Raw genomic sequence first — 8,767 nt, 5'->3', positions numbered from 1 at the left:
ATTAATTAAAAATGTAATATTATATAAATCTACAATGTCTATATCGATCTCTACGTTTATTAGCAGTGACAGCCAGTGAGGGAAAGCCGGCTAAGACCTCCTTAGGGGCGACACATTATAAAGGGCGGAAGATATTGGAAAGCTTTCGAATATTATAAAATGTAGGTGTAGATATCGTGGATATAAGCTTTTTTCCGCCTGGTAACATCGCTATAAAAACAATTAAAATATTTTGATACAAATGTTCATGTTTTTTTTTTGTTTTCCACTGTTGAGAAACATGTGCAAAAAAATAGACGAACAAGCAAGTGTGGCCATGTTAAGGATTTTTTTTAATGTTTCATTAGAAGTAGACAGGTGGATATCCAGTGACGTCCCAAGATAAAATGCCGCCCCTAGGCAGCGCCAAAATGCCGCCTCATTTTTTTATACTTATATTATTTTTATCATCCTTTCAGTCCAATATTTAAGAAATATGTTTTATGGATACATTACTAACAAAATATCAGACTTATTATTCGCAAATCTGCACGTGTCATTTCTGGTCACCAAGGACGTCGAAAGGCAACGGAAGTATACTAGATATCGCAGTGAGCTGAATTTTTTAATGGAAAAATATTTTCGTTATTAATAAGTTTAGGTAGCTATTTCTATATATTCCAAATGATTTTCTTCGATTTGCCGCCCTTCGAATAACTGCCGCCCCCAAGTGACGCTCAATCTGCCTACCCCCACGGGACGTCACTGTGGATATCTTATATATCATGAAAGCGTGCAAGTACGATGTTTACTAACTGTCTAAGCTAGATACATTTAATTTAATATCAATATCTGCAGGTGCATGAGCATTTGTGTTGGGACAGATATTTATAGACATTACTATAATTTGTTCACGGATAGATGTATCTTAGGCTGAATTTAGGCATACGAGAGTTGAGAAAAATGTTAAATATATAGGTATAATACATTTCCATTAAAATTTAGATTAAAAAGTAAAGGGTGGCATTTGGGTCCGCTTAATGGTGGAATTTAACTAGCGATGCCACTGTTCATTAGCTCCGGGGTGTCATCCCTTTGTCAATGATGATATTGCAGATATAACGTTCACCATTGCGACTGCATAAGCATTTTTATAGGTACGCGTATCAGCAGAATGTTATCAAGTACCTAGGTATAGACACTGCGGTTGAAAATGACTGCATTAGTTCATTGAATTATTGGTAGGTAGTTGGTTATTTATAGAATACAGTGAAAATTACGTGATGGGTTGCCAGCTCTAACGCCGTTGCTGTTTTTCTTATTTAACAATGAATATTCTGAATGATAAACCTAAGTATCGTCACCTCCGAATCCCTGTTACATTTCCAAACGCTCACACCGCTGAATGATACCAATTGCAAGTAGATCATAAATTGAATAAACTTGATGTAAGATCGGAAACGGTGTCCGTTACAGGTGAGCTGCGCCGGCAGGTGGGCTTGCGGGGAGCGGCAGAAAGTACGGGGAAGGGTGTGAGACAGAGGAAGCACACGGGAGGGGAGAAGGGAAACAAATTTGATGCCGGTATACCTGGCGGTACACTCACTCAGTTTGTTGAGAGCGGCCGCAGCACGAGCATGCTTGCGGAGTGTGCACGCGCTTTCACCGTACTCAAACAATACTAATTACTCTTCCGAAAGCGACAACAGTTGTTAAATTGGCATCCGCGGCGAGTGCATCTGTAATATAACAATATACTTCGACATTTTATGTTTGATCAATATATTACGAGGTTTTTCTGTACTTCCGACCCGACAGCCTCGAACCGAGTACAGCCCCGTCACAAGTCGACAGTTCGAGTACAAAACGTTCACCGAGCAACATGCTTTATTACTATCATGTAAGTGACGCATACTGTATTATTTTATTGTAATGGACGCGGGCGCTATTATTCGGCGCTGTATCTATCAGCAATATCCCTATTTACCCCTGTTTCAATAGTGTTATTTTGCAAATAACGTAGAAATAAAAATAATAATAGTATTTTATTAAACAAATAAAGTAACATAACCTTGTATTTGTATAGGTGTAATTAGGCCAGCACCTGTTGGCATGGAGAAGGTACGGAATAGGGGAAAGAGTGGAAACCCTGACCCACGCCAACAATGTCTGAAAATTTGTTTAATATAAAATTTTGCTTTTAATACTGGGTGGAGAATATTTTGTTTTAGAATTCCAAAAGCAATCTGGGTATAATTTTATTAACATAATAATTCACGATTGTATTAAACTTTTTTTAAAAAGAAATTTAAATTAAAATAATATGATTTTTTTCGTGTAAGTACAAGTACAGATATGCCTTTTTGATGCTAGTTGCATGGGCTTTCTTATGCGTTGAGTAAGCTTTTATGCTCAATTTATTATAAATAAACTTCTTATTAGACCGTGGAATACCTAATTTAATGATTGTATGACTGGTTTGAACTGTTTTGAGCCCCCTTTTGAATTATCTGACAAATCATTGCGTCAACTGCGTCAAAAAGAAAATCGACGCTGAATGTAACAGAAATTTAAGCAGGTGTTGTAGAGACAAAAAAAAAATGAAATAAGTAGCTATGTATATTTTTTATTTTAAAAATTTAAGTATTTAAAACCTTTACTATCTTTTGTCCAAATTTAGTATATTATTATTACCTTCTGTAATTATGTTTAACCTTAAGTTACCTGAGCCGAGTGTACACAATTAGCCATCAGGTTTCCACCTGTCGCTTTGACGATTGTCACTTTGCACATTGTCCGGAACTCGACTCTCTTCGCACACAAATAGAGTCCGACAACTGTAAATATTCCGCTGGTTGAATCGAATGCCACCAACGAAACGTGAATGGTATTATATAGTACCCGTTTGAATTAATTGATAACGCTTAGGTACCTAACTAGCAAGCTATATTTTGATGACTGATATTATTTTTAGTTAGAATTTTTGATGATGAGGTACAATTTTGTATAAATTATTGTGTACCCGTATGAAAAAATAATCGTTGTTATTTGAGATGTACGTGTTACACTTGTATATATCTTTTAATAATGAGATAGAGATGTTTAATTTACAATAGTAGTTGATGTTCTCACAAAACATTGCCAGTAGTTCAAGTGCAAATTAATATTATATAAAGCCGACTATAGACAGGCCGGGGCAATGAATTGCGAATTACGATGGTAGTGCTAGTTATTGATTATTTTCGAATGCAATGCGGTAACTTGTTCGCAGTAAACAAAGATTTTTGATTGTATATTTTGTTAATTACCATTAATTACAGTTAAGCATAATGCACTGTTAGTATGAGCAATAACTAGCACTACGATTGAAATGTACAGTTTTGGTTCACAGCCTGACTATAGTGGGCCTTGTTTACGATCGTACACTTGAACATAATATTATATTCAACCTGTTAAGTTCTGAGTATCTTCACTACACGTGTTTCGTCTTTTTCACACGAAATTTTGACAAAGGTCAAAGACACTTAATACATACCTAACTATATTTGTATGAATGCAGATCCTGCTGACCGCGTGTGCAGATACTTGGAAAATAATATGTCTCATTTGAATTTTGCTTTTTTTGCAACCTTACTAGCAGAGTGGGGGTGTACCTTTATAAATTAAAAAAATACCAACCTACATAGTTGAAATATACATTTGCAATAACCGGACTACAAAATACTTTAATTTAGAAATCTTTGATTGATAATACTGCACCCTAATCCTGAAATTTATTTGTTTTTGTCAAAACAGCATATTTTGTAAATTAAATAATTACAAAATAAAAAGAACTTTTTGTATACAACGTTTTTAAATTTTCTGTTGAATCGTAATATAAACTTGACTTGACTAGCTTAAACGATCAAAACAATTTGTACTTGATAGAAATAATACTGAAATGTCATGTTGACATTTCATATTGATTTCCATAGTAACGCACGTATTTATTAATAATTTAGTTGCTAGGACCCCAGACCCCTAGCAACCAATAATGGTGTCGAAATAACTTTTTATACAAAACAGAATTAACTGAAAATGAATTCAATTCTACTTAATGATGCCTAAAAGTATTAAAAAATGCATTGGCATCGTGTTCTGATATACTCTAAAAGTTTTAAATGTCTAGCTAGTCGGGAAGTTGGTTAAAATCGATTGCAAGATTTGTACCGGACAAAGAACCGCCGGACAAATAAGAATACGAGCTAAGAAAAACGTCGTAAAATATACACATTACTTAAAAAAGGCCAGTTTCTGAATAAAAAGTATATAGTTTTATAATATTACGTATGTATTGCAATATATTATCAATTTTATTTTTTAAAATAGTTCTAATCAATATGTTTTAATTTTTGTTAAAAATAACAGACATTACTTCTCATAATTACAATTAAGATTTAAAATTGTTCTATGATTTTCGAAAAAAAAAACGTCTTGAATCAAGCATAGTAAGTAAGTATTGTTTGTCTAATTATTCTTTTTGGACTACGGAGTCGGCAACATTTTCTCTATCTTCTAAAGGACATCAAAATTTGTCTGTAGAGTTAACAGTTTTTTTATATTAACTTATTTGCGAAAAATATGTGTAAATTTTCATTGTATTCGCATTATTTATACTTACTTGTTGCAATACAGAAAATGAAAATTCTGCATGGGTTTGCAATTCCTATCATGTAAATCACCTTCGGCATTTTTATTATTATTATGGTTGCTATTTTGTCCAGACTTCCAATCCTTCGTAGTACGCTACTGACGGCTAATAAATTATAAAGCATCTCATAGGTACACGCATATGTCAAAATTCCATTGCAAGATTGATGACGTATTTTAATACTATAGGTATATCTTATAGGTCGGGTATGGTCAACAGGTCGATCGTGAAACCATTTTTATCCGATCGCGATTTCATAATTTTACATTTTTGTATGTTTAGATGGATCGCCATTTATAAAAATGTTTAAAAACACATTGCTGACTAGATAATTATTTTTTAATTACCACATTTAACTAGAATGCTAATTATATCATATGGCCGCCTAATCGGTATTTAGCGTCCAATGTATTAATATTAATTTTACGTTTGAAAAACTACAGGATTTTTTAGATTAAAATATAATCGAAAATATATTTCGTTGCAGTCTTTATATTATATTATTTAAATTTTAAAGCAGGTTTACATCTGAAAGAAAAATTTCCAATTCCGATGGTGGCGTTAAATCATATCAATGCGTGTTTTTGCATGTTTTTCTCATATACTTAAATGCTCACTATTTTGATATCACAGAAAAAATATAAAGTTAAAAATAATGTTAATAACCATACTTACAAATGAATTAATGTTTGCTCATTTATTTGTTTGGGGTTCAGTGATCTCAAAATGTATGAAATGACCCATACAAGTGAAAAACTAAATCAACGCGATGTTTGCTCATTTAAATGCTCGGTGATTTTAAGACATAAAATAACACATGCTGATGGAAACCATATCTTTGCACTTTACGGAAATTGTTCACAATTTATTATGTATTATGGCGCATTGGCCAATCGCTGTAATGTCATAGTACTATTTTCTAAATAAATAAATAAGTTGGCCACCTCTGTGTAGGATGTATCTATATGCAATGTAGCAATGGCATTATATCCGAATCATTTTATCCATCAATATTGCAATACAGTTACACGTTTGTGTGCCTCTGTACCGAGACAAAAAATGATTTGAAAGTAAACCTCGGGGTACTAAGTATTTTGATAGTTTGTAGCACGTAAAATACCTGTTCTTTTGATTCGTGTCTCATGGACTGATGTACCTAGTGTATTCACATGCTGAGAAGATAAATAGATATTGCATAGGTACTTAGTTTGTTTCAGCGACTATCTGTCTGATAAAGTGATAAATGCTGACTATCCATTAGGATACATAAAAAAATCATTTTCTTTAAACGTATTGAAATTTAGTTTTTTCAATATACTTAAAAAATTGTGTCGCTCCATTTCAAAATCAGCCAAGTCCACCTTTAGGTATTTTTGACTTTTTTGTGAATTGCTGAAGAACTACTGCTTTCTAACATTTCTGCATTATCAAAATGTGGAACTCGAAATAATATAAACTTTCACCCATGTGACTGTGTATTTGAGAAAACGAAAAGCAGTTTTTCTCCGATTCATCTATTATGGACTTGGCTGATTTTGAAATCTAGCACACAAATATTGAATTTTGGATTAAAAAGATTAGAACGAAAAATAACGCAGACATTTTATATCTATCTCTTTCGTATATTCCAATATCATTGTGTTTTTAAGCTAGAATTGACATATAATTATAAAGTACCTACTGGTAACATAACTATTGCTGTATTTTTAACGGTTTTAGAAAAGGGGTCTCCAATCCGGTCAGGGTCTACGTCTCAATTTAGCTAAAACCATCATTGGATATTTTTCTGTTCCCTCCAACTACTATCTAACTGTTAAATCAGTTGTAGTGCGTATATACATAATTTAAAGGGATAATCGAAAAATAGAAAAAAAAATACGCTGATATTTTCTATTGCTGTATTTTTAACGGTTTTAGAAAAGGGGTCTCCAATCCGGTCAGGGTCTACGTCTCAATTTAGCTAAAACCACCATTGGATATTTTTCTGTTCCCTCCAACTACTATCTAACTGTTAAATCAGTTGTAGTGCATATATACATAATTTAAAGGGATAATCGAAAAATAGAAAAAAAAATACGCTGATCTTTAAAACGTATATAGTGTTACAATTTTTGCCATTTTTATGCAATCCACGCGCTATGATGCTGTTAATAATATACCTACCTACGTTTATTCAACTGTTTATTAAGATGAGTATATTTTTGCGTCAGACAGACACGATAAACCAAATTATTAGTGAATATTTTTCGCTAGCAAACAGCTGTCACATGGGACGAGTTGTATGCGATATGTTACTTGTCTGACATGTTGTGAGTTGTAATGTGTATTTGCACACGATTGTGCTCCATTGTGGGCCGATGCGATGACTAATCGCTGTTCCACATGGGAGGTTTACGTTTTCAATACAACCAACTTGTATTGCCTGTCAGACGATTTGGCTTGATTTTATTTACTCTATCAAATATCATAAATCAGAATTGTGTATTGACGCTAGAAAGTAAACTAACAATGTACGAATAAAAATGTTGTAGCAATCATAGTTTGTATTGACAGAAAAAAATCCAATACCATAGCCAAGAAAGACGTAAGTACTAGAAATAATAAATTTAAATGTCACATTCTAAAATATTCACAAATTAGGAAAAATCTATTATTTTGACGATTAATACATATTTTAAAGCAATTATTTGGACATAAGCACGAAGAGTTTGAACTATAGAAAAAGGGTTTAATAAACATTTGTGGAAAAACTCTAGGTATTATTATAATTATAAACGTATCTTAAAATATATACTTAATCTGAAATAAGTTAATATTATAATGAATTTATTTTAAAACCTACAAAAAATATAAACTACTTATATTGAATGTGAGTAGGTATTGTGAGGAACTATTTAATATTTATACAAATAGAATTTTTAAAAATCGCTAAAAGGTACAGTATTATTTTTTGTAAGCAGTACATAATTATTATTATTGTCAATGTTAACTCCAATTAGACAATGTAAGTTAATACTATCTATTTATTTTAAGATGACGATATCGTCTCTTAGGTAAGTTAAAAAACATAAGAGCGAGAGGCAAGCATAATCCTAAAATAATATTGGTTATATTCCATCTGTTCTATATTTATGTATACAATGTACAAATATATAAAAAAACATAGTATTTCCAGACTACAGTAACATTTTTTGTTTTGAATAATTCAAAATTATAGTTTTATTGGCATATTATTGGCGTATAATTGTAGTATTTCATATTTGTCGTATACCTAATCAGTGTTGTATTATAATTATTATAGTACGGTTGACTGTATAAGGTATCGTATAATATTGGATATAAAAAATACATTACTGTCATAAATGTGAAGATTGATATCTGAGAGGATGGCTCGAGACTGAAGAAAAACTTAAATTTAAATTCACAATTTTATAACTTATTACCAATACGAGGCAAACGCCTCCCCCGGTTCTCATCAAGAATCCGACCAAACTCTCACACATTCGTACTCCTTGACAAACCAACACTACAGATCATTCACAACAGAAGAAGGGGATACGGGCCTAAAGCCCAGGTACCCCATAACCTAAGAATATACAAAGTCACAACAAACATAAACTAGTAAGCACTACGCACATAATATAGCAGTAAACTAAATAGAGTTATTATCTTCAGTTTGATTATTAAACAGCTTTGTGGTACATATAGTAAGATTTTTTTAACAAATTAAAAGTGTATTGAAATGGTATCATAATATGCAATATTTTGTAGTGTTTCGCTATCGGCTATACGGAGCCCATAAAACCCTGATTTTGTCGAACGGTTTTATTTAATAGTACTTTGTACTGTAATTTCAAATTATTAATAGAATAACGGCATCAGTGTCTATGGAAGGTCGATTCAATATCAATCGGTATTATAGAAAATTATTTTTTATTGATAGAATTGACTTTGAATTATCGAAATCATTGTGAAACTGTACATTAGACTTCATCATATAATCATAAAGTTATGTGGCATTTATTAGGTATATAGGTACAATATACAGTTCACTTAAAATTTACTACCATAGACGTAAACGTAAAATAACTCAGTAGT

The sequence above is a fragment of the Rhyacophila brunnea genome, unplaced genomic scaffold (genome assembly GCF_057557595.1).
Source record: "Rhyacophila brunnea isolate RB1 unplaced genomic scaffold, BYU_Rbru_1.0 scaffold_5, whole genome shotgun sequence".
Taxonomy (NCBI): Eukaryota; Metazoa; Arthropoda; class Insecta; order Trichoptera; family Rhyacophilidae; genus Rhyacophila; species Rhyacophila brunnea.
The sequence above is the reverse complement of the archived record's forward strand: the minus strand, read 5'-3'. Positions refer to the sequence as shown.